The following is a 25,557-nucleotide window of genomic DNA, read 5'->3' on the forward strand; positions in this document are numbered from 1 at the left end:
GCAGTGTTTTGCTAAGCGCTGCTTTCCATGCGCGGCTGCTGCGCTTTTAGGGGGATCGGTTCCCCCACCCCCAACTTCCCTTCACTGGTGTGTCTCAGCCTCGTCTCGTAAACTGCTAATGATTTATTACCTAGGCTAAGTGCTTAATTTGTGAATATGAAACAGATTAAAAGGAGATCGGCATATTTTAGCAGGCAGACCACGGCAAGGCCAGCAGCTGTTTCGAATTTGGAGGTATTTCCAGCCTCCTGGAGAACGCGAGCCAACCCCCAGCAGGAAGGGGGGCGGCGGCTGTCGCTCCTTCCTGGGATAGGAAAGGCCACCTTCGCCTCCCCCCACTTGGCTGGCTCCATCAGGACATCCCTAAGTTCCCTAAGCACTCACCGAGTTCCTTCCGTTGATTTCTGTAGGGCTGAAGACCCCATCTCATCATGTGTGCTTACTTGGAAATAAGTCTACTGGAATTCATTGGATATATTCTACCAAAGGATAGCTGCTTACCCCTTCAGTTGATGCTCTGTCACGGGCTCCCCGCCGCCCATAAGAGGCCTATTTTAAGCAGGTCTGTTCCTGCTTCTGTTTTATAGGTTTAACTGAGAGTTACTTTCAGGTAAGCGTATACTTAGAATTGCAGCGTAATGGAGTTTTTTAGGTCCAATGTCAAGATCACGGCAATTTCTGAATAAGAGTCACCTACAGATCCTACTAGCCGTCGAATAATTCAAGACTAGTTAGGGTGTTTTCTGTCCATTCATGCTTCTACGCGAGGAATTATAACCCCAGATTAGAATCGTGAGCAGAAATTTAGTCAACAACCAGTACAAGGTGGTTCCATCTTTGGGGTTTGGCTCCTGGTTTTGATAACAAGAAGCAGGCGTAACAGAGCTGGAAGTCAATGAATGAGGCTTCCGTGACACTTGATGATCCGGGGTTTGTTCCAGGGAGGCAAAGAGAACCATTTCAAATGGAAAGTCAAACCCACCATTAGAGAAGTTTCAATAAGCTGTTAGAAGAAGCTGGCGGCGCAAAAAAAACTAGCTGACACCTAAACAGTTAATAAAAGCAGGGTTACCCGCCGCCGCCGCCGCCGCCCCCACCTTCCCCTTCCAGGATTAACTCCAAATCAAGCCAGTGCAACCGCGGGCTGGTGGTCCCAGCAAAAGGCACGTGATGCTAAGGGCAACGTAAACATCCAGTGGAGAACAAAGACGAATCATTACAGTCACTTCTGCCGGCAAAACTTAAGCAGCGAGAGAGGAGGAAAGTTCTTGCCAAAAATAGCCAGGAGATAATCAAAATAAATACCTTTGATGTAGCCGTGCTCCGGCTGGCCGCCACTTTGTGCGGAGTTCCCTGCCGCTCCCTCCCCAAACAAGGAGCCCGCACAATTAAGCGCCTTCCTTTGAAAGGAGGCCGGGCGGAGAGGAGAGCTCGGCTTTTGTCGCTTCCAGGCGGCGTCGCACATCAAAGGGGTGGCGGCTCGGTCCTTGAAGGTTCCTCCGGCTGCGCAGACTTAGTGGAGCAGAGCCAGCGTGCGAACTGCCTCTCCCGCCCCGCTTGGGTACTTTTGTTAAGGGGCAATCTCGACCACATGGAAGCCTCTGGGAATCGGGGGCTGGGAAAGGAGGGAGGGAGAGGCAGACAGAGAAAATTAAATAGTATAGGGCTAGGAAAGCGTGTCAATATAGGCCTCAGAGATGGAGTATGGGCTGTGGGGGAAAGGGCCGTCTCCAGTCCTCAGCGCTTTTGGTTGTCCTACGCTATGCAAGCTGATTTCGGAGGGGGCCAGGGAACTCAGAGGCACTTCCGAGTCATCACGTTGTGACAAGGACCAGTAGCAGGGCTAGCAAAGACCTCTGGCTCAGGTGTCTGCCAACCTAGCAGCGAGTCCGGTTTCCCTTGGCTTCAGGCATTGCCTTACATGTTTTAAGGACTTCGCAGCAAGCTGTGGCTTCGATCCACAAAGAGCGTGCTAAAACCTAAAGCCAGTCAATATGTTTAGGACTGCCGCCTTCTCTTATCGGAGAACGGAACTGAGGTAAGCAGGCTTTGCCAAACAGAAGTCCAGGACTAGGACTCTTAAGACCAGCGTTCTTCGTAAATACGACCAATTGAAACGAGTTAACTTCCTTGTAAGAATGGCTGGGATCCTGCTTTCAGGACCCTTTGCGGCAGAGGCGGGGAACCTGTGGGTCTCCATTGCTAAACTACAACTCCTATCAGCCCCAGCAAGCATGTCCAGCGGCCAAAGAGGATGGGAGTTGTAGTCCAACAGCAGCTGGAGGGCCAAAGGTTTCCCACCATTGCTCCACAGAAGCAAACGATGCAAAGGTGGCCCAACATCTCGTTGTTTAAAACGAGCCCTCGGGAGCTAGTTTGCGAGCAGAGCGCGCGGTTGATGGGCGCCTTGATGGGCGTCCAAGGAAACGCAGAAACGCGGGGGTGGGGGGAGGATTCTGCCTGCAGTCTGTAATCTGGGTTGTTGTTATCTGGGTGATGAGGATGACAGCCATTTGTTTGCCTCCCTCCTTTTTGCGTTGGAGAACGAGAGCAGGATTCCGCCCGGAGCCTGAATAACCTTCAGGAATTCCTCTTGGCCCGCTTCCAAGCGACGCCTCGCACTCACCTCCCTCCCTGAGCCCATCCCATCTTGATAAGGGCGTTCGCCGTCTCCCTCTCTTTTCCCTTCAGAATCTGAAGGTGAAAGCTCATGGAAAGAGGAAGAGGAAGAAAGCGCAGCTCGGGCTAATTATATATCGCTTGCAAAAGTGGCTTCCCTTGGCTGCCTCGCGCGTTTGGCTGCCATAGCCAGCGAGCCCGGCCGCTCCTGCCCCTCCCGCCTTCGTCGCCACCGAAAGGCAGCTCGCTGTCCTGTATTTCCAATGACTAAGCTCAGGGGGACGGGCGAATAAACGCGCAGAGGACAGATACATAACACCAGGCTTTCCTTTCGCTTATACAAGCATAGGATCGACCTACAACCTCTAACTGCCCTAGGACGTGCTTCTCTCGGTAAACGTGCTTAGGATCGGATCGCACAAACCTGAACTTAGGCGTGTTGACTCGGAAGTAAGCGCACGTCTATCGCTTTTATAGTAACAGTGCTTGGCATTGACTTCTAGAGTGTTCAGAGAGCTTCCTATGCAACCATAGAACCCAACTCTTAGGGACCGATGTAAAATATTTGAGCCCCACTCTCCAAGTTGATGGGCATTGCCATTCAAATGGTGTGCGTGCGCGGTGTCTTGTGATGTGGGGCGGGCATTACCTCCCCCCCCCCTAATGTTTTATTCAAGTTGACACCCCTGGATGCAGACTTATGCGGTCGGTCGGTATTCTGAACCTCCCGGCCGCCGGCCTAGTAGACAGTGGGCTTGATGCTAAAAGATGGTGGGCTTAGTAGCCAAGGCGACACTTGAACCCGGGACTCCTCGGTCGGTGCGCTGCCCTCCCAGCCTCTCCATTGCACTAGCGCTTGTTTTCCTTGGCCGTAGGGGTCAAGCAGCTTTCCGGCCCGATCCCACGGTGCTCATTGTACTTCCTCCTAGGGAGGCTCAGGCCTCAGCAGCCTTGGCTGAAAATGGAAGCAGCGAAGGCTCCGGACTTGGATCGGATTTCACAGCGGGAGAAGGCGCCGGGCGGGGCGTGAGTGCAGCTTTCGCGCATTTTCCAGCCCAAGTGCCGGCGGGGATCATTAGCTGCGAATGGACAAGCGCTGCCTGCCTCCTGGCGCCCTATCAGTCAGCCCCGCGTGCTGCGCGAGAGAGAGCTGAGGGCTGTTGCCTGCCGGCGCGAGACCTTAGGGGAAAAGAGCAGAGACAGCTCGGCTGGCTGTGCACGAGGCGAGGGCGGCGGGTGGGAAGGGGCGAGATGGGTGGGGAGAACCCTTGCGTTGTATGGAGCAAGAGGGGATGTATGGAGGTGTACTGCGGAAGAGGTAGCTGCCGCCGCCGCCTTTCCATACTCCTTTCTGCGCAAAGGGAGAGCGGGTCTCTTACAGCCGCCGCGTTTCTTTGGGCATTGCTTACGAGCGCCGAGAAAGAGCCCTGTGTCATCCTCAGCAGAGCAGAACAGACAGTGCTGGCTAAGAGAAAAATGACTCGCGGTGCCCTTGTTGCGCCCAAAGTTATTGCTCTTGTGAGCCACGGACGCGTCTGGTGCCGGAGCGGTATAAATAGCTGGAGTGGGAGAGGGAGAGGATGCGAAGACCAGGTGTGCAATGTCACTGAACAGATTGCAAGCAACGGTTGATCCCTTGTCAGATGTTGCTGCCAATTACCAGGAGAGAGATGACAGAGAGCCGAGCAGCCTTTGGATAAAGGAGCGAAAGGAAAGGAGGAGGAGAAGGAGAAGGGCGGGAGGGGGACACCCACCAACTTTGGGGTGGGGAGGCTTAAGTCGAATACTAGATCATCACGGCTGACGATGCCTTTGTGAGCAAAGATATCGGAAAGCAAGGCTTGCGGGGATGGCTGGTGTTAACACCAAGTCCAAGCAGGCGCAGATGGAAATAAGATTTAATTTAAAATCAATGGGGCTTATTTCCATATATGCCAGTTTAGTGCCTGCCTCCTGCGAGATGGAAAGAAGTGGCTTCTTGGCTTCAGTGGGGCTTCACTGTGGGATATTCCGGTCCCATCCAAGTTCAATTACTAAGCCCAGGTTTTCAGCTAGACTTTATCTTTTATCCCAACTTACTTCCCAAGGCTGTTATGAGGCTAAGGTGCTGCTCAGAATTTCCTGGAGGAAGAGCCAGAAGCCTGAGGATGCAGTTGCCAGTATGCTCAGTGGGTTTTTACTTCTGAGTAAGCATGCATAAGATAAGATGGGACCAGAATATCTTATTTGGAATTTTGGGAGAGGACGCCTCATTAAACTAGGTGGGATTTTCTTCTTAGTAAATATACATAGGACCTGGCTATAAATTGAAGTTTAGCTAGTTTAAATGCTGCACACTGCTGCAAAAAGCAGTGATTTTAAAGCACAGTGCAGGAACACTGTTCCAACATGGCAGTAACATTTTGGCAATACAGTACAAACCAGGTTGTTTAGGAAAGTGACTAGGGTCTCTTCCTTTGGAATTTTTCATGGCCTCCTAAAGAAGAGGAGGGGAGTCCACTTAATCTTTCTGTTGGTAGTAGAAAGATAAATCATCCAGTAGCACCTTACAGATGAGCTGGATTATCTGGAGGCCTGGTTTTGTTAGGCTCAATTCTATCTCTTCAGGCGGCTGGTGGTAAACTGAGAGAAGAGTGTGTTCGTTACATACATAGACTGAAAAATTAAGGTGTGCATGTGTGCTGCTGCTATACCTTTGATTATTCTGGCAAGATGCTGAAACTTTCCACAATACTGAAAAGGAGTTGCAATTGCAGATTCTGATGTGATAAAATGCATACCCAGTAGTAGCCTGTCTCAAGGCTGAATTGCAGATGTATGAATGTAGGTCATATGACACCATATTGTTCAATAAGAATGAACTGTCTCATTGCAATTATTTGGTTTTAAATTCTGTTACGAGTAGTATGAAACCCCTTTCTTGTAGATGTTTGATAATTTGTGCCTATTTCAAATATACAAATTATCACCTGATGTTTTCAGCCATCAAAAGTGATGACCATGTGTCTGTGAATTTCCTTTTTCTTGAAGAGGTGAGAACCCCAAGACAACTCATTGATTAGACAATTGCCAAATTTCTCATGCACACAAGACAAGCTACTTTTTGAAGTGAGAGAACCACCTGTAATGTTTATTCAGTGCCTAAATAATTTAAACAAAGTCATACAATTAACTCCAATCTTGAAGTTTCCCATTCACTTTGTCCTTCAGAATCCTTCGGTTTAATAGGAGAACTCAAAGATTTATTGACCATCCACAGCAGGCTCTGGTATTTTTAACTGAGAAGAGAGGGGCTGGGAAAGCCTTTGTTTGGTATTCAGCAAAAATGCACTCCACAAGGCCTAAGCACATTGTGCTTATCCTAAGCTCACAGGGATGGACCAGAAAGCCTTGATTGTTCAGGCTGAAGTGAAAGCATTCCTGCTTAGGACCCGTCTCCTTTCTCTAATATGGAATCAGAGTAAAACATATAGGAAAAGTAATATCATTCTCATGCCATGTAATGTTGAAGTATTGCATTGTAATATGTAGTGTGAAAGAGCATACAAAAGGACATACATTTTAACTACATCCATTTCTAGTGATTGCTTTTGAGTTCTTCAGGGCTCTTTGTCTGGTTTATTTGGGGATAAGAGGAGATTCTCATTTGTATCCAGATTAAGGATGCTTACTAATAAACATACCATATTTTTCGCTCTATAACACGTACCCAACCATAACACGCACATAGTTTTTAGAGGAGGAAAACAAGAAAAAAAATATTCTAAATATTCTGCTTTAAAGGAGCCAACCGGACAGGAGCCGCTTACACTTATGTAAGCGGCTCCTCTCCTCTCCCACTTTGCTCCTTTAAAGCAAGCAGGCTCTCTGTCCCTTTCTCCTCCCCAGTCAGCGGCTCTTCTCCCGCTTCGCTGTTTCAAAGCGAGCCGCGGAGGAGGGAAGGAAGGGGAACCATGGATCCTCTGCTCACGACTGCAGCAGATCCCCCCGCCATCCGTAGGCATTCGCTCCATAACACGCACAGACATTTCCCCTTACTTTCTAGGAGGAAAAAAGGGAGTGTTGTGGAGCAAAAAATACGGTATTTAGTATACGATCCTAATTTATATGCCGATTTGGCAGAAAGTGAGCCTTACTTTCAAGGACACTTGCTTTGCATTCCCAAAACATTCTCCATATGAAATACAATGTAATAGATTAGCAGAAGGTTAAAAACTATGGCAACAATTTGGGAAATCAAATTTTACTTGAGAGTACTTTTCTGCCAGTAGAAAGTAACCCACCTTGCATGATTCCCTGACCAGGGCAACTGCCTGTATTTACCAGCAATACAGCTACTAATAATATTTACATAAGAAAATGTGACATTTGTAACTATTGTTCTGCATTACTACACTGTTCACCACACAAAGAAAACTCCTTGGTTTCCTGAGCTGTACCACAGTTGTGGCACACCTTCCATCGCAAAGTACTAGAAAACCAAAGTTTCAGTTCACACGCTCCCTAACCCATGATCCTGTAGTATGGCTGACCATATTAAATCCTCAGTGACCAACGAAACAAATAAACCATACATAAGAGATACACAAGTGGATCATTCACAACTGCAGGAGCTTTCTGCAGATAACTGGGAAATCAACCATGAAGTCATCATCAAACACCAGCCCCCACCCTGGCGTGTCTCTTTTGAAACTGACTGACTTTTCAAATGCAATCACTAACACAGAATGGGAGGGTCTGGCATTAGGAGTGGGGGGGGGGGAGTCTTAAATCCTATTGCGTATGTACAAGCCCTTGGGCATACCTAAAGTAGCACTTTGGATCCCAGCCAGAGTGAAAGCATCTAACTCTCTCTAAATACAAAGATGAATATTACATGGTTAGAATCAGAGGAAGAGTTTTCAGGTTTCAAGGGTACAAGGGCTACTTATTTTGGACCACGTTAGTGGGGAAATCGACAGGCATCTTGCGCGGTGCCAAGGCCCGTCCCTTCAACCATAGCTATATGATCAGTATAATGACATTTGAACTTGTATCCAGTATGCTGACATATTTTGCTAGATATGGAGACATTTTTTATAGATGTGAAAAAGAATGAGGGGAGGCCTGATCCTCAGAGAGAGAAATAAATAGCAGATCTGGCATCATGTTGAAGTGTTCTTTATCTCTGAAATATAAATGAGCCATATGTGAATTTGGGTGACCTTACACCAAATGCAAACATTCCAGAGGGTGGTGAGAATATCACCATTACTTTCTACTGGTAAAATGTAAGGCAGGGCAACAGGGATGTGGTCCTCACAGATGCTATAGCCTCTCAGATGCTACAGCCCAGCAGATTACCATAAATACAACTGCTGGAGCCTTCCCACCAACTCTACATTGTTCCTTCCTTGCCCCTCCCCTGCTGAATCAGAGTTGGGGGGAAATGCTTTCTCTTGTAGCCAACCAGCCAGTTCTCCATATGGAAAACAGACAGTTCACCACATGCTTGTCTGCAAACCCTGCTAAGTTCCCACCTATACATTGGTACCTTGGATTAAGAACTTAATTTGTTCTGGAGGTCTGTTCTTAACCTAAAACTGTTCTTAACCTGAAGCACCACTTTAGCTAATGGGGCCTCCCGCTGCTGCTGCACCACCAGAGCACGATTTCTGTTCTCATCCTGAAGCAAAGTTCTTAACCCGAGGTATTATTTCTGGGTTAGCGGAGTCTGTAACTTGAAGTGTATGTAACCTGAAGTGTATGTAACCCGAGGTACCACTGTACTCACTCAGTGGGTGTAAAAATTTGCAATGCCATCATGAAGTCATGGCTTCTGAATATGATGAAAAGAGTGATACATAAACCCCATTCATGCATTACATGGATGTAGGGTGTGAATCTACTGGAGAAGCAGTAGGGCTGTGCTTCTGACCCCGCCCACATGTCACATTCCTGGGCTAGCCCTGGCTTGAGTGTCCACATGCTGAGTGGTGAGATGCATGTTGAACACGTGAGCACAGCTAGGTCAGGCACTCAACATGTTTTGAATATGCACAAATAATAAGCGGGTAGCAATGATCAGAAAATGGCATTGGCCAAATTAAGTTATTTGAAATGAAAAAAACATATTAATGCTACAGTTATGCAAGCCACTGTCTCTGTACTGTTTGACAGACCTGCTTTCAGCTGTTATGGTCCCATGGATGGAAGACTAGCCCTTCATTTAATGTTTAAAGCAGGACTACCATGTCCTGTATACTATTTGTACATGGTGTCAACCCAGTACTCAGTTTACTGAGGGCAGGGATGATGCCCACCAGAGTTTCTGCCCCCTTTATCTTTTATGATGGCCACTTTAACTACTGTTTTTGGAAGGCTTCAGGGACATTTTTTCTTGGCTAAAACTCAGTGGAACCAGGAAGGGGACCTTATTTGTTTCATTAAGGTCACCTATGTTTCCCCCTGTAATTCAAGTTCCAGGTCAGCCTGCTTGTTAGACAGCACTATACTGGCACTTCTGTTCCGGAGTAAATAATCACCATGAAAAAGGGTCAGAGGCTGATAAATAACACAGAGACATATAATTATTGGGGACAGAAGTTAACCCTTATCTGTTTATGGGTCTGAGAATTATATCTGGGAAGTATATCAGTGGGAAGAGTGTTAGTTTTCAGAATACAATACAGTATTAAAATATTTTCTAGCCACCACGAGTGGTGGAAACACTTGCACTCTTTGGGCCACATTGCTCAGAATGCTTCACTTGGAGAAAGAACCCCTTTCTCCAGAGCAAGAATGGGGTTTGTGAGAACACACTGGCACTTCTTCTGCTAGGATGCAAAATAGTGTTAATTCTGGGAGCCCCAGTTCCTTCCTCTGTTCTCTTGGGATTGGTGTTCAGATTATTTAGTTTGTCAGGTATGTGTATGTTGCAGAATCCCCAGCCCAGTTTCACTCCCTCTTCTGAGATGAAGGATAAAGATGGCATCCCTCCCCATTCCACATTCAGAAGTCAACTAGATTGGCTGTTGAATATTACTACAGTATTGCAGCTTAGGTAGCAGGCTAATTTAGGGTGGCCAGAACAGGCTATATAAAATACACAGCTCTGTCCTCCAATAGACTGAACTGCCCAGAGGGCTCTTATGAGCAAACAGGGGGCTGCCACTGCTGCCCCAACATCTGCCACCTAAAGCAGTTGCCTCATTTTGGTAGGGCTGCCCCTGCTTACACACACAATGTTGCCTATCCTCCTGAAAATTACAGTGCACAACATAAAGTTTTATTTATCACTTTTTTGTTTTCTAAAAATTGTTAAAGCGATAGCTTGGGAATAGTATAGTAGATGGTCACAACCCTGAGTGTTGTTCATGCATGCTACTGGAACAGGAGGGAAATTTAAGTGAATTGTTGTTGTTTTCTCTCAGCTGAAGAATTACCAGTGTGTCATGCTTCAGGATTTCACTGCTACTGACACCAATCTCCTGCATTTAAATGTCATGGCTGCTGGATAAATGCTGTGTTTGCCTTTTGTGAACTGTGAATTTCTTTTTAAACATGCCTGAATTTATTTGGCACTTAGCCTGCATGCTAAAGAGGCAATTTGCTTGACTTCAGAAGTCATATATTGGCCCTGCATTGCTTATTTCAGGGGTAGGCAAACTAAGGCCTGGTGGCCGGATCTGGCCCAATCGCCTTCTAAATCTGGCCCACAGATGGTAGGGGAATCAGCGTGTTTTTACATGAGTAGAATGTGTCCTTTTATTTAAAATGCATCTCTGGGTTATTTGTGGGGCATAGGAATTCATTCATCCCCCCCCCCCCAAAAAATATAGTCCCCACATAGTCTGAGGTACGGTGGACTGGCCCACAGCTGAAAAAGGTTGCTGGCCCCTGGCTTATTTCATTGGATGTTACATAATTTATCATATCAATGTTCCTAAAAGAGGCTGCTTTTCAACTTTTAATTTTAAGGAATACAAGGACTGGTCCTTGCACCTTAAATTCCCTATGTCCCCCCACTCTGGGCTGAAGTGCAAAATGAATCTCTTCTCCTTCCATAGTGCACTGCAACAAGGAAAATACCTTGTGCAAAATCCATTCTTCACAACAGCAGGGTCCACCACATGTCGAGAAATCCTGCGGAGCTTGATAAACCAGCTTTGCAGCTACTAGTGATGAAGGTTTCAGCCCTACCAAACCACGTAACCCAGGCAGTGTCTTGTTTGTTCCATGATCTCATTATGCATACATTTATGATTCATCTAGTTTGAATGTGTACATTAGTGGCCTATAATAATAGATGAGCCATAAAAAAGCGGTATTGAATTGATAACACACCTGCATTTCTAGAATGAATATTTTTCTAAAGAAGTATCATAGTGATGAAAACTGTGAAGTCAAACTATTGATATGACAGAGTCTGGGAATTCTGACAATATAAATGTCAAAAATGTTGAGAAAATAGTTTTTTGTAGATTTAGAAAACCAACAGGGTGAAACTTTATTTTGCTGTTAATCCGCTACTGTTCCGGAGCATATGCATCAGATGTTGGCCAAAACCTACTATACAGCTAGAGAAGCTCTATGATCTTGATTACAGGATTTGACCAGGAAAGCCAGGCTTAAACCCTTGCTCAACCATGGATGACATTGGGAGCCAGCTACTATCTCTCTTCCTAATCTAATTTACAGGATAAAATGGGACTTGGAAGACTATGTAAGCAGATGAAAACATAATAATAAGTACAGTGGGTTGATGGGAATAGAAAATGGAGGCTTGGCATTATTGTGGTTTTCACTCAAAGGACTGCAGAGTCGTGTCAAAAACTTGTAATTAGGCCCTGCACTCAAACAGAAGGATAAGGTATTGATCTCAAAAACAGGAGCGGGAAGGCTGAGATAAATGAAACATGTTTTCAGTCCTCTCCTTAGGCAGGAGCCTTGGATGTCATGCCCGTGGAAAGCCAGTGGGCCTTCACTGCCAGTGTTTATCACTAAACCCAAATGGATATCACAGAAAAAGAAAACTGGAGAATGAACTCTCTATCAGAGATTAGGATATGAGGGTATATTTTGCCTTGCCTTCCATATTTGGAGTTCTGAGATCCTCCAATCCTGCCCCCCTCCAAAAGGAAATTTCAAAAAGCCCTCTAGCAGGGTTGTACCTGGTGCTTATTAGGTGGTGACTGCAGGTTTTTTTAGTGTTCCCGGAGTATGAAACTGCTAGGTAGTGGTAGTTACTCAATACAGTGGTACCTCGGGTTACATACGCTTCAGGTTACAGACTACGCTAACCCAGAAATAGTACCTCCGGTTAAGAACTTTGCTTCAGGATGAGAACAGAAATCGGGCCCCGGCGGCGTGGCGGCAGCAGCGGGAGGCCCCATTAGCTAAAGTGGTGCTTCAGGTTAAGAACAGTTTCAGGTTAAGAACGGACCTCCGGAACGAATGAAATACTTAACCCGATGTACCACTGTACATGCATCTTTCATTTTGCATAATACAGCTCATTTCTGATACGCAGTTAAATTACTGATAATGCCCTGTGATCCAGGAATGAAGATTTGCTTACAAAACCAGGTTTCTGCATGCACAGCCAGTACAGATGGAGATGTGAATCTGGATGTGTATCTGCACATGCCATGGTAGAGACACATCTCTATGTGCTGAGGGACAAATGGGGTCAGAACAAACGGGCAGTTGGAGGTGATAAGATGTATCCACAGTTTATTGTTATAGCTGTTTCTTGTTAGTTTCTAGCTCTAAAAAAAGAAAAGCCTGTTTGGTCTTTAGATAAACGACCAGGAAAGCTACACGCAACACATAGGGGCCCTGTTAAAATGGCTGAAAGGATATTTTAATGCAGATAAGGACGCACATCCCTATCCGGACTCATTAGTTGTTGCAAGTGACTGACTGTACATGACTAGAGCTGGATCTCGGTCATTCACAGATGAGCAGAAGGGGAGCAGAAATACAAGGCTATGTTCAGGGCAGTAAATATTTTGAGGTAAGAAATATATATCATAAAAAGAATTGAGCATGATTTTAGGGGGAAATATAAACGTATTCAGTTTACATATTATGGTCTGAAATCCGAATCTGCAGATTTATGACAGGTGGAACTTTTGAGAAGGGGGAATAAACGAGGGAGCAGTTTGTGTTTACCAAATACCGTCATATAGAATTGCATGCCAATGGCGGGGAGATGGCAGCAATCTTCCTTCTTCCAGTTAGAGCTCAAAGCCAGAGGAAGTGCCTGCCTATTATAAGAACATGATGTTGCTAGATGACAGAACAGTGGATTATGACTTCCCAGAGACCCACATTTTTTCTTATATGAATGGAGTGGGGCCTGGGAACAGATGGCCACACCGGCAGACAAGCACCACCCTCCAATACTAGATTGTGGAAATTTTCTGCACTGCACTTGTTCAAGCTATGGGAGTGGAGATTCTTATTTCTAATTTTGAAGCTATTAGCTTCAATAAGGAGTTCTACCTAATAGATGCCCAGACAATGGAAAGTCCCGAATAAAGATGTCTAGAAAGTCTGACTGCATCATGAGGAACAAATAACACAAAAATTCCATCAGAAGTTGACCAATTTTATCCTCAAAATGTATAGCCAGTTGGGCAAAGAATGCCCTTGAACGTCCCAAAGATCTCACACCCACGGTGGGAGTCATCCAAAATAACTCCATGGATTGGCTGCTAGAGGATGCAATGGAAGCTGCAAAATGAGCTGCACAATGAGGCTTCTTGCATTGTCCACACTGTCATATGGTAGGCATGATTATATGCCCAAACCAGTGTTTGTTGGGTTTCAGAGTGAGACTTGTGCCAGTTGTATTCTAGACTTTGACCAACTTGCTTCATAGCCTGAAGCTCTCCAGAGCACCAAGGAGCCAATCTGGCTCTACAAGATGGGAGAGTGAGTGATTGTGTCAACCGCCCATTACATCCTGCTATCCCATGGCGGAACCAGAGCTCTAACAGGATCATCAGCTTTATCAGCTGGAAGATCCGTCAAAGGATTTGGTAACCCCTCAGGTTCCATCAGCCTCTGAGGGTGGGCAATGTGAATGGGTCCACTACCCTTAGAGAGGGAGATTGCTGATACTAGTTCAAACTTCATCAGGTAATGACCCAAAAATGACAAGAGAGTGCAAGAGAGTCATGTGGAAAGAAAACCTAAACATGACCCCCCTCTGTCAAAACAAGTAGCATGTACTGCTTTATATTTCTTTTTAATAATACAACTCTCATAATTCTGGGCTTTGCTATCTGTGTCATAAGATGTGTACATTGTATAATTTCTTACATTAATGTTTTAACTCAGTTGATAACCTCCCAATGATCTCATTAGGCACTGGATCTTAATATCTTATAAGCATGCAAGACTAAAGCCATCTCTCTTCCTTCCCTCCCTGGCATGGCACCTCTTTAAGCAAGAAAAAATGTGGTGTGCAATAAGCCAATCATAACACAGCTCTAAAGAAAGTGTAAGCTGTAGCCAATCAATGGTCTGCCCATTTAGATTCTGCACATTGATGTGCACCAGGAAGCAGCCAACACACAACATTGGGGATTCATGCTGGTGCAAACATTTCTCCAAAAGTACTTTCCCTGTTTCAGGAAACTGGCACAAGATCAACCCAGCACAGGGTATCCCCAAGGCCAATTTCAGATTGTGTAAATTTGGAGGACAAGGTGCCAGATGGCAATTGACTGGTGGCTAATAGTCTGAATCACAAAGGAATGAGTATTTGGATGCATGCCATTTTAATCTTCCACTGTAAGTGGATGGTGAATCATATCCCCAGCTCACCTCAGATTTTTAAGAGGCAATTTTGTTACCCATCTACCACTTGATAGGTCACTGGATTCACAGATCATGCAATAGGTCCCCTAAATCACACTATTGGGACCATCTATTGTCAGTTGCAATAAACAGTTAACTTTTCTATTAGCTGCTCTGTGCTGAGTCTTGCAACATCATGAAAACATTAGTTCTCTAGACATACTGTAGTTTATCAGATCAGATGAGATTTGATATTTGGAAGTGAAACCCCCCCCCCAAATCTTCTTTTTTGCTCTCCACAATCCTTTGTTCAAAAATGTATGTGGGGGAATTTAATATATGAATCTCTGTGGACCCACATGTGTAGGTGAACAACCAAAGAAAATAGCTGGGTTCCCGGATTCAAAACATGGGGCTGTGCACACTCTCCTGCAGGGAGAGAGCCCCGGTAGCAGAGTTTAATTCACAAAGTTTAATGCACAAAACTTAAGAAGCAGTATAGCATTAGGAATATGGGTTGTTAAACCTTTTTATCCTACTCAGCTGCACACAGCACCTGACCTCTTTCCATGTCTCTTGCAATGAGCAGACCACACATTGTTAAGTACGTTTAAAAAGCTTTACTTACAGATTTAAAGTCTCAGTCTTGCATGATGCCATGCTGCAGCAAGGATAATACAGTACAGGCAAAATACGCTTGGGTAGAAAATAACAGAATATAGTTCCAAACATGTGCTGTAAGCTCAGGAGAAAGCTTACACATGTCCTCTTTCACTGGTTACATGATGCACACAGAGAGAGACAGAGAGGAAGTAGAAATGCTTCACTTCCTTCCTTTCCAGAAGAAAGGGGGCATGACCTGAGTCTATCTAGCAATGCAGTTCTGTGGTCCTTTACCCCTTCATGCACTATGCTTGCTAGCTGTATTTGACTGCAGCCTCCCACAATGTATTCCCACATAGACACAAACAAGCAGTCACATGGTGTCAAGTGTAATGTTCTAGGCAGGTCACCTTAACAATGCGAATCAATCCTACACAGCTGGCTGTGGGACTGGGTGAGGACTGCAGGGCCTGCTCCCTTCCAGGGCCTTTTCCAACTGGCCCAGGGGGCGTGGCCCAGGCCCTCTCTCCCAGCTACAAAGGGACTCCTGCTGCGGGGAGGCCTCGGACCATCGGCTGGGTGAGGACTGCAGGGCCTGCTCCCTTCCAGGGCCTTTTCCAACTGGCCCAGGGGGCGTGGCCCAGGCCCTTATTTGGAACAAACTTTTGGGGAAGTGTGGGAAGTGTTCTGCCATTGCTTCCCTGTTCCAGGTGGTTAATGTGCTTTAAAATGTCCTCAAGCAGTCGGTGGCAATTTCAATTTTTATTCCTTTTTCCCCTTTTTTCCTTTGTTGGGGGTGGGTGGGTGGGTGGGATGGATAGTTGGTTGGGGATTAATTTTAGCATAATTGTTCTGTTCCTTTTTGTTGTTGTTGTTTTATTGGTTCTGTATAGTTTGTGTTTTGTTTTTAAGGGGTGGGATCAGGGCTGCCTGGGAGTGGCTACCCAGCCAACACGATGGCTGGGACAAGTTCCACAGGGGGGGAAGCACTGGGACATCCGATCTCGGTGATTATGGGCAGGAGGCGGAGTTACGCTAAGACCAGACCATGTCATTACCGAGGAGGCAGGTTTAGTCGTTGTTTGAAGACTATCCCTGCCTCCAGGTCTGGCCTTGACCGGATGGATACTGGAATCAACAGGGGAAACCCACATGACCTGAAAGTGTTGCTGTGCAATGCCAGGTCAATGATGAATAAAACCACTGCCATCCACGACTTGATTGTGGATGGAGGATTTGACCTGGCATGTGTGACGGAGACCTGGTTGGAGGAAGCAGATGGGCCTGTCCTTGCCGCTGCTTGCCCACCAGGTTTCTCTTACGCACAGCAACCCAGGTCATGTGGGCGGGGAGGGGGAGTTGCAGTGATTTTTAGGAAGTCACTAGCTTGCACCAGGCGTCCTACTGGGAAGATCCAGTTCTCTGAGTGCATGTTCTGGAAGTTGGGCAATAGGGGCAGTACAGGATTCCTTTTGGTGTACCGACCTCCCCGCTGCACCAAGGATTCCCTGTCCGAGCTGCTTCAGGTCGTGGCGGATTTTCTCCTGGAGACACCTAGTTTGGTTGTCCTAGGGGATTTTAACATCCATGCCGACACGACCTTACAAGGGGCCGCTCGGGACTTCGTGGAAAGCATGGCCTCCATGGGGCTGTCCCTGAATAAGTTTGGCCCAACTCATAGTCATGGACATGCCTTAGACCTGGTGTTCACCTCTAGTGACGTGGGTGATCTGACACTAAGTAAAAGTGAAACAAAAGAAGTGCCATGGTCAGATCACTTCCTGGTGCAACTGGACTTCTCCGCGACCCTTCCCCTCTGCAGGGAGGTGGGACCAATTCGGATGGTCCGCCCCCGCCACTTAATGGATCCAAATGGTTTCCAGAGAGTGGTAGGGGATGCTTTAGCCCATGTTGATGGCCTTTCAGCTGATTCCCTGGTGGCCCGCTGGAATGCGGAGTTAACCAGGGCTATCGACTGTCTGGCTCCGAAGCGCCCTCTCCGATTGCATGAAGCCCGGACAGCCCCGTGGTTTTCTTCGGAGCTGAGGGCGATGAAACAATCGCTGAGACGGCTAGAGCGTCGGTGGCAGAAAACTCACTCCGAATCTGATCGGACACAGGTTAGAGCTCAACGTCGAGCCTACCAAGTGGCGATAGCGACGGCGAAGAAGACTTTCTTCACCGCCTCTATTGCATCTGCAGAAAATAGTAGCAGGAGACTCTTTCAGGTGGTTCGCAATTTAACGGAACCACCTTTACCACCGGGGCATTGTAAAGATCCCAAGATCTCCTGCAACGATTTTGCAAAGTTTTTTGCAGATAAAATCACTCATATTCGGAAGGAGCTAGACACCACTGTGGGAGCAGGGCCAGGGCGGGAGAGTGCTAGAGCTCTGTCTGGTCAAGTTGCATGGAATCAGTTTCAATCCGTTACCCCCGAGGATGTGGACAGGCTGCTTGGACGCGTGAAAGCAACCACCTGTCTCCTTGATCCTTGCCCATCCTGGCTAATAAAAGCAAGCCGGGAAGGGCTGGGCGATGGGCTCTGCGGGGTGGTGAATGCTTCCCTCTGTGAGGGAACATTCCCAGATCCGCTGAAAGAGGCGGTCATTAAACCGCTTCTTAAAAAACCATCTTTAGACCCGGCCAGTATGGCCAACTATCGCCCAGTCTCAAATCTTCCATTCTTGGGCAAGGTGATTGAGCGCGTGGTTGCTGAACAACTCCAGGCACGCCTGGAGGATGCGGACCATTTGGATCCCTTCCAATCGGGATTCAGGCCTCACCATGGGACTGAAACTGCCTTGGTCGCACTGGTTGATGATCTCCGGCGAGCTAGGGACAAAGGTGAGAGTTGTTTCCTGGTTCTGCTGGATCTCTCAGCGGCCTTTGATACAATCGACCATAACATCCTTCTGGACCGTCTAGAGGGGCTGGGAGCTGGGGGCACTGTTATACAGTGGTTTCGCTCCTTCCTCCTGGGCCGTGTTCAGAAAGTGGTGGTGGGGGATGAGTGTTCAGACCCCTGGGCCCTCACTTGTGGGGTGCCTCAGGGTTCCGTCCTCTCCCCCATGCTTTTTAACATCTATATGAAGCCGCTGGGAGAGATCATCAGGGGATTTGGACTGGGTGTCCATCAATATGCAGATGATACCCAGCTCTACCTCTCTTTCAAATCAGAACCAGTGAAGGCGGTGAAGGTCCTGTGTGAGTGCCTGGAGGCGGTTGGAGGATGGATGGCGGCTAATGGATTGAAGTTGAATCCTGACAAGACAGAAGTATTGTTTTTGGGAGACAGGGGGCGGGCTGGTGTGGAGGACTCCCTGGTCCTGAATAGGGTAACTGTGCCCCTGAAGGACCAGGTGCGCAGCCTGGGAGTCATTTTGGACTCACAGCTGTCCATGGAGGCACAGGTCAATTCTGTATCCAGGGCAGCTGTCTACCAACTCCACCTGGTACGCAGGCTGAGACCCTACCTGCCCGCGGACTGTCTCGCCAGAGTGGTGCATGCTCTGGTTATCTCCCGCTTGGACTACTGCAATGCACTCTACGTGGGGCTACCTTTGAAGGTGACCCGGAAACTACAATTAATCCAGAATGCGGTAGCTAGACTGGTGACTGGGGGCGGCTGCCGAGACCACATAACACCGGTCTTGAAAGACCTACATTGGCTCCCAGTACGTTTCCGAGCACAATTCAAAGTGTTGGTGTTGACCTTTAAAGCCCTAAACGGCCTCGGCCCAGTATACCTGAAGGAGCGTCTCCACCCCCATCGTTCTGCCCGGACGCTGAGGTCCAGCGCCGAGGGCCTTCTGGCGGTTCCCTCATTGCGAGAAGCAAAGCTACAGGGAACCAGGCAGAGGGCCTTCTCGGTAGTGGCGCCCGCCCTGTGGAATGCCCTCCCAACAGATGTCAAAGCAATAAATAACTACCTGACATTTAGAGGGCATCTTAAGGCAGCCCTGTTCAGGGAAGCTTTTAATCTGTGATATTTTACTGTATTTTTTGTTTCTATGGAAGCCGCCCAGAGTGGCTGGGGAAACCCAGCCAGATGGGCGGGGTACAAATAATAAATTATTATTATTATTATTTAAACAATCTGAAGCTTTTGGGGCAAATAAAGTTCAGGTATTTAAGCTCAGGTACTCATTGCTAAAGCACACCGCTTCTGTCATGACTGGGTAAAAGGGGAACGTTTTCAATGCATTACAGATGTTTAAGGCAAATTAAAGGGGTAAAAAACCTAGCTAGGTCTCAGAGCCTTGTAAATCATTCCTACTGCTTCTGATAAATACACTTAAATGTTTCCAGTCATACCTCTCACTGTAGGAGATATGCAGCAGACAGTAAACTCATGCCAGAGGTGCTAGATTCCTTCTTGTACTACATTCTTTGCAGCTACTGACCATGTATGTTGTATAAACTCAGAATATATATTTTCCAGGTTCACACAACATACGTGTGACATAGAAACCATTGATATCTATTTGTTAGTCACTCTGGGTAGTTTTTTTTTCTTTTTTAAGTGTAAGGATAATATATACGCCTCATACAGATCTATTCTATACCTAAATTATGCAGGACTGGGAAATATAACCATCCACATACAAAGACAACCAATGAACTCATGAAGATGGGAAACACCTGCAGTACACATACCACACTACAATGGAACCTCGGGTTACATATCGTCCTCCTTACGAACGCTTCGGGTAACGAGCTCCGCTAACCCAGAAGTAGATGCTTCTTGTTGTGAACTTTGCCCCAGGATTCGAGTGGAAGTCTTGTGCAGGGGCGTGGCGGCAGCGGGAGGCCCCATTAGCGAAAGCACACCTCATGTTAAGAACAGTTTCAGGTTAAGAACAGACCTCCGGAATGAATTATGTTTGTAACCGGAGGTACCACTGTATACACAGATGATGCCACAGCACCCTCACTTGATCAGCCCCCACGACACAGCTAGCAATGAGCTTTCTACTGCCAGTCCCCAGGCATTCCTCCAAGTCAGGGACTTCAGAACCCCTTATGTTCTTTGTTACTACAGTGGCGCACAGCATATCCTAAGAGAAGTCACAAAACACACCACTCACACAGCTCCCTGGGCAAGGGGCTTGAACAGCACTCATACAGAGAAAGAGACACATGCAAACCTTCTTGGCATAAAGGTTCAAGATCCACCTGGGAAGGGAAAGGTATTTTTTAACAAACAGGTGAAAGCAGAGACCAGGACATGCAACAAGGGTAGATACACACTGACAGCAACAGCCTGCTGTGGTTCACTGCATGGTACATCAGTTGGGAAGTAGGAGATAGGAGTTCAATACTCCCAATCATATTTCCTATGCTGAGGAGGGGAGAATTATGTTTATGGGCAAAAAAGAAGGAACACCTCGGACTCAAATTCACGTTGGAAATACCACTGAGCAACTCCCTGATTTTTTTTACTTAATGGGGTTTGTATACCAATTAATCATCTAAGCCTGAAGTGGAGAGCTTTTGGCTCTCCAGATGTTACTGAAATACTGTATAACTTCCATCAGCCTCAGCAAGCATGGACAATGGTCAAGGTTTATGGGAACTGTAGTTCAGCCACACCTGGATCCACTAAGATCCCCATACCTGCTCAAATTGGTTTATATAAAATATACATAAAATATACTAATAAAAACCAAACATTAAGAACAAGCTGACCATAAAAAATATAAAATATAAATAAGATCAGCAGTGTTAAAAATATCTGTGATAAAATATAATTACATATTAAAATGCTTGTCGAGTGTACATGTCTGGGTAGGCTCGCCTAAACAATTTGTTTTTCTGCAGGTGTCAAAAATACACAGCAAAGACACTTACCTAATATCAAATGGTCCTTGAGTTCCAGAGTCTAGGTCCTATCACACTGAAAGATTGGCTCCTTGCATGTGTAGAATAAAAATTATGAGGCATTTGTAAAAAGATCTGCACTTGTTCTGCGGATCAAGGAAATCAAATGCCCACATATGGAGTACAATAATCTTACCACTCAGTCACAGCAGCAGAAAGCAATCAGGTGCACCATGGAGTATGAGAAAATAAGAAGAGGCCTGCTGGATCAGGCCAAAGGCCCATCTAGTCTAGCATCCTGTTCTCACAAGAATCTGAGCAACCAGATTCTTTCCATCAGATCCCCCCATTCAGCATGTATGGCATAAGGCCAGAGAGGTATATTCCAATGTCACATGCCTAATAGTTGAGTTATGGTCTCACTGTGTGGGGCTTATATACCAATTGTGGTGTCCTGTGTTGAGTTATACCATATCCTGTGTTCTGTCACTGAGGTGTGGGCAGTGTGGTCATCGGTGCAAGGAAGCTATTTTTACATGCGCCGCTCCTACTGAGATCAATGGAAGAGTGAAGTTTTGTCACCAATGGGGGCATGGCCGTGGATTGAGAGAATAGGATCTGGTGCAAGTGTGTTCCTTTCTTGTGCATCTCAGCCAAAGACTGCCCCCGTTTCAGCTATTCTGCTGTTGTATTGGGGAAGCTTCACAAATCCGAAAGCCTCTCAGCCAGTATAACACCAGTAGAGTATTGCACCCCAAATGAATAAAAATAAATAAATAATGAATGTATGAAGATGTCTAGCAAGGTAGTTGTGTTTGTTGCAGCAAAAACATCAAGAGAGACTTGTGGCACCTTAAAGACAAATAGATCATGCCACAATAAGACTAACAATAATAAAACTAACAGCTTAAGCCACAATAAATCTGTTAATCTTTAACATGTCACAAGATTCTTTGTTGAATGAAAAGGGTCTCAGTATGGGTGCTTTCTCAATAATAGTGAGATACTACCATTCTTCATCAGCTGGTTTTTAATATTTCCTTTCCTTAGTTTCCCCCAGAAGTGGTGTCTTCCCTGGGAGTGTTTCAGTGTTGTCTCCCACCCAGTAAACGCCAGATTGCTCTGCCTTCCTCTTTCTGGGAAGTAACAGAAACAGCAAGCATGCTCTCTATCTGCAATTCAAATAATTTGTTTGAAAACAAATGAAATGTATAATTGCTGTTGGCATCCATAACTTTTACCAACTTTTATTGAGCCTACACCTTTTGGAGACAAGATGATTGGACCGTAGTTAGTCAACTCTAGTAATATACAGGCTAGATTATTGTAATGCTGCCTCTGAAACACATCTAGAAAGTTCTACTGTCACAGCCAACTGCACAGTGCACATGGTATGTTAAAATATATTCACTGTCTCCCAGTTAATTTCCAAGTTCAGTTCAAAGTTCTAGTTTTCGCCTTCAAAGTCCTCAGTGGTGTGGGGATGGGGTATAAAAATGGTTTTTCTTCTCGCATTTGAACCTGCCAGCCAGCAAAATAATGTGTAGAAATCATTTCCCCAGGTGCCCCCCACCTTCTTAAAATTGAATGGGAGAATAACGGAGAGGATTTTTATTGGGTGACACTCAAATTATGGAACCCACATTCAGTGAGCATCAACTCTTACCTTATGGCACCAAGTAAAGTCCAGCCCGTTATCTGGAGTGTTTAGTGCTATATGTGATCGCTTAATGACCCTTTATCTACTGGATTTCTGTGTTTGGTTGGTGTAATTGCATTTATTATACTGTATTAGCTTTATTGTACTTTGTTATTATAAGTCACCTTGAGGCCATTTTACACCAACAGGTAGGACAGAAATATTATTAAATCCATGCATCCACCCATACAAACATACCCATGCCGAGTTAAAAGAAAACTTTAATGGCCAACAACTGTGGCCAACAATTGTCAGTTTAAAACAAAAAGTAACACAGTGCTAATGAGAGGTGGCTTTAAAGCTTTCCAATTGTCATTTAGCCAAAAGGCAAGTCTATATAATGTGTTTTGTGGTTAAAGTATGACGCACATGTAGCATTGTTAGGCAGAACAGGAGATGTGTTAGTCCATTGTTACAAAAACAAAGAGCTCTGTGGCACCTTGAAGGCCTACATAGCATTCTGGCATGTTTTCATATTCATGAGCCTATATTTCATAAGATCCTTTCCCTGGTGCCTTCCTCCACCCCCATATTATCTTTACTTCTTTCCTTCCACCTCCCTTGATGCACACACTCCAATTTGGGCTGCTCGTTGAAACAGCCATATTTTCGCCCTAGCTATTCGCTGGATCCTAGAATAAATATGTGCAGTGTGATTTCTAGACAACTTCTGGATAGGCTCCACAGGCATTTCCAAGTTGGCTTGTGGGGGCTTTTGGCACTGTGTCCTATCATCACCTGCTAAATGCAACACAGCAGCCTCCTTTCCTGGATCTAGTAAAATCATCTCAGTAGGCTGAGGCTTGGTTGCAGCAAGCAGTACCACAACTGCAAATGGCACCTAGCAACTGCCTCAACACTCCTTGTAAGTCTAAAGACTAGATAAAGAGGTTGGCTGTATGCCTGAGAAGAAAGTTGGAAGTAAATTTTCTCTGACTGCTTCCTACCTTGTCAGTCAGAAAAGGAATAAGAGAATATCAGCAAACCAGTTGAATCAGCATTCAATCCATTTTAAAGCTACTGCAGAAACTTGTTAAGATGGCATGCTGGACTTAAGGTGGTCTGGTTCTGTCACATAACTCTTCAGCACATTTAGACAATAGCCCTGCTAAATTTAGTTAAACCATCAATAGCTTTATTGGACTGGATTACATCTATCAGTGATGCACTTGGAGGGATATGTTGTTGGCATCTGTCTGTCTCAAGAGACAATGGACTGCGCTTTCAAGGGTCAAACTACTGCATTAGTAGCACCGAAGTGACCTCCCCAGAGTGCATGTTTAGGCAGTGTGTATGAAGGTCCTGGGCTGCCCAGACAACAAGACCCCATTCTTGGTCTCACTTATGTAGTCCAAAGGAAAGCAGAGCAATACATTTGACACCAGCTTGGCTACAGCAGTTGCCAGAAGGAGGCATACAAGCTTGTGGTAGGCATGGCTGGATGCGTCATGAAAACATAGCTGACATTTCCTTCCGAGTTATCATGTTCAGGGCCAGCACTACCATTAGGAAGAATGGGGCAGCAGCCTCAGGCAGCAGATGCTAGAGGGTGGGCAGGGAGTGGGTGGGAGGTGTTGGGGGAATAGATGCAAGTATTGGTGTTGGGGACAGATGTGTGTGAGTCATGGAAGGCTTTCCTTCAGGTGTGGTGGATGCTATCTGTTCCCAGTGATTTCCAGCTTGATTTTCTTCTTTCTATATGTGGAATGGGGAGGGGTGCCATCTTGGCCTTTCCTCAGGCACTGGTGGAGGAAGGCAGGTGCGGGGGGGTGTCAGCTGTGAGGGCGAGTTACATCGCAGTGCCATCCCCAACCCCACCACACGCTCTCCGTGTGGGTGGCAGGCAGCTAGGGATGCTCACCACGTGGGCAGCTAGCAGCACCCCCCTACACTCACCGCGCAGGCGGCTAGCCCTGCCCCCACGCCACTCCAGGTGCCAGGGCAGGTAGCTCTGCCCCTGTCCTCAGGCAGTAGAATGCCCTTCTGAGCATGTTTATGAACACATATCTATCTAGAACTATTTTGCCTCGTGTTTAGTCTCAGTGACATCAGTGGAAGGAGGCATACAAGGCACCATCCAATCCTTTTAGGGACTCCACTCTAGATTTGTGTAAGGTTTTCTCCTTAGCCTGTTCTTCTCTGAGGATATCCCACAAGGCAGCAGAGGTTTAGGATCAGAGTTTTCCTTCTCCTGGATGAGCTACTTTCCCAGGTTGATGAGCCCCATCTGCCCCTCACTTCCCTCTATAGCATGTGCAAAAACTACCTTCTTGACCTTTGGACCCACTATTGTTCTCCTCCTCTCAATCCATCAGAGCCTGTCTTTCCATGCAGGGAAAGTCCCTAACTTGCCAAGGATTTGACACCCACTGGTTTAGCCAGTCGAAGCCATGTGGGTGTAGCTGCTGTCACATGCTTACAGCTTCTAGGAGCCACAGGAGAAAGCTGAATGCTGGGTGGGGACCAGAGGTACTACCCCTCCCATAACACCCAATACATCCCTTGGAGGGGTATATCAACTAGATAACCTCAGCTGAAAACAAAAGCAGAATGTAAACCTCCTGTACTTTTTGCATATTAGTTGTGACAAAACTGAGGCCTGAAGAAGAGTGGGGAGAATGATACCTTTTGTAGAAATCCTTTTTATCATTCAACTTTGGGGAACGTGGGAATGCATGGCATGAGAAACTAGTGTGATTCTGTGGTTTGTTTTTTTAAAAAAAAAAAAACGGTTCAAGGAGCTCTGTACCTCACTTTATATGGCCAAAATACATTATCCTGCTCCATAATGGAAAGGGATCATTTTGAGAAAGTTTTGATCAAAGGGGACAGCATCACAAATATTTGCATAATTGCAGCATTTCAAAGCTTAAGAAGCCAAGGCTGCTTAAGAAGCTGGGCATAAATCTAGGACTTCTGCCCATCTTAATATCTAGGGTAAGGATGTATATTTACTGACATGCTCCAAGACCTTATTGGAGGCCAGAGAGGGGGGATTTGGAGATGTGGTAGTTACAAAAATA

General features: G+C 46.1%; 2 long non-coding RNA genes across 4 annotated transcripts in view; one reads left to right on the forward strand and one right to left on the reverse strand.

Annotated features, from left to right (window-relative positions):
• LOC308476648 overlaps positions 1 to 25,557 on the forward strand; it is a 78,867-nt gene that overhangs the window by 29,485 nt on the left and 23,825 nt on the right. The window lies entirely within an intron of this gene.
• Positions 1 to 25,557, reverse strand: part of LOC308476650 — a 60,361-nt gene that overhangs the window by 26,130 nt on the left and 8,674 nt on the right. For both annotated transcript variants that reach the window (XR_013986030.1, XR_013986031.1), the window contains exon 2: positions 1,306 to 1,615. This is a non-coding gene — a long non-coding RNA (uncharacterized lncRNA). The remainder of the gene's footprint in view (positions 1 to 1,305; positions 1,616 to 25,557) is intronic.

The sequence above is a fragment of the Podarcis pityusensis genome, assembly GCF_964106645.2.
Source record: "Podarcis pityusensis genome assembly, chromosome: 4".
NCBI classification, from domain to species: Eukaryota; Metazoa; Chordata; class Lepidosauria; order Squamata; family Lacertidae; genus Podarcis; species Podarcis pityusensis.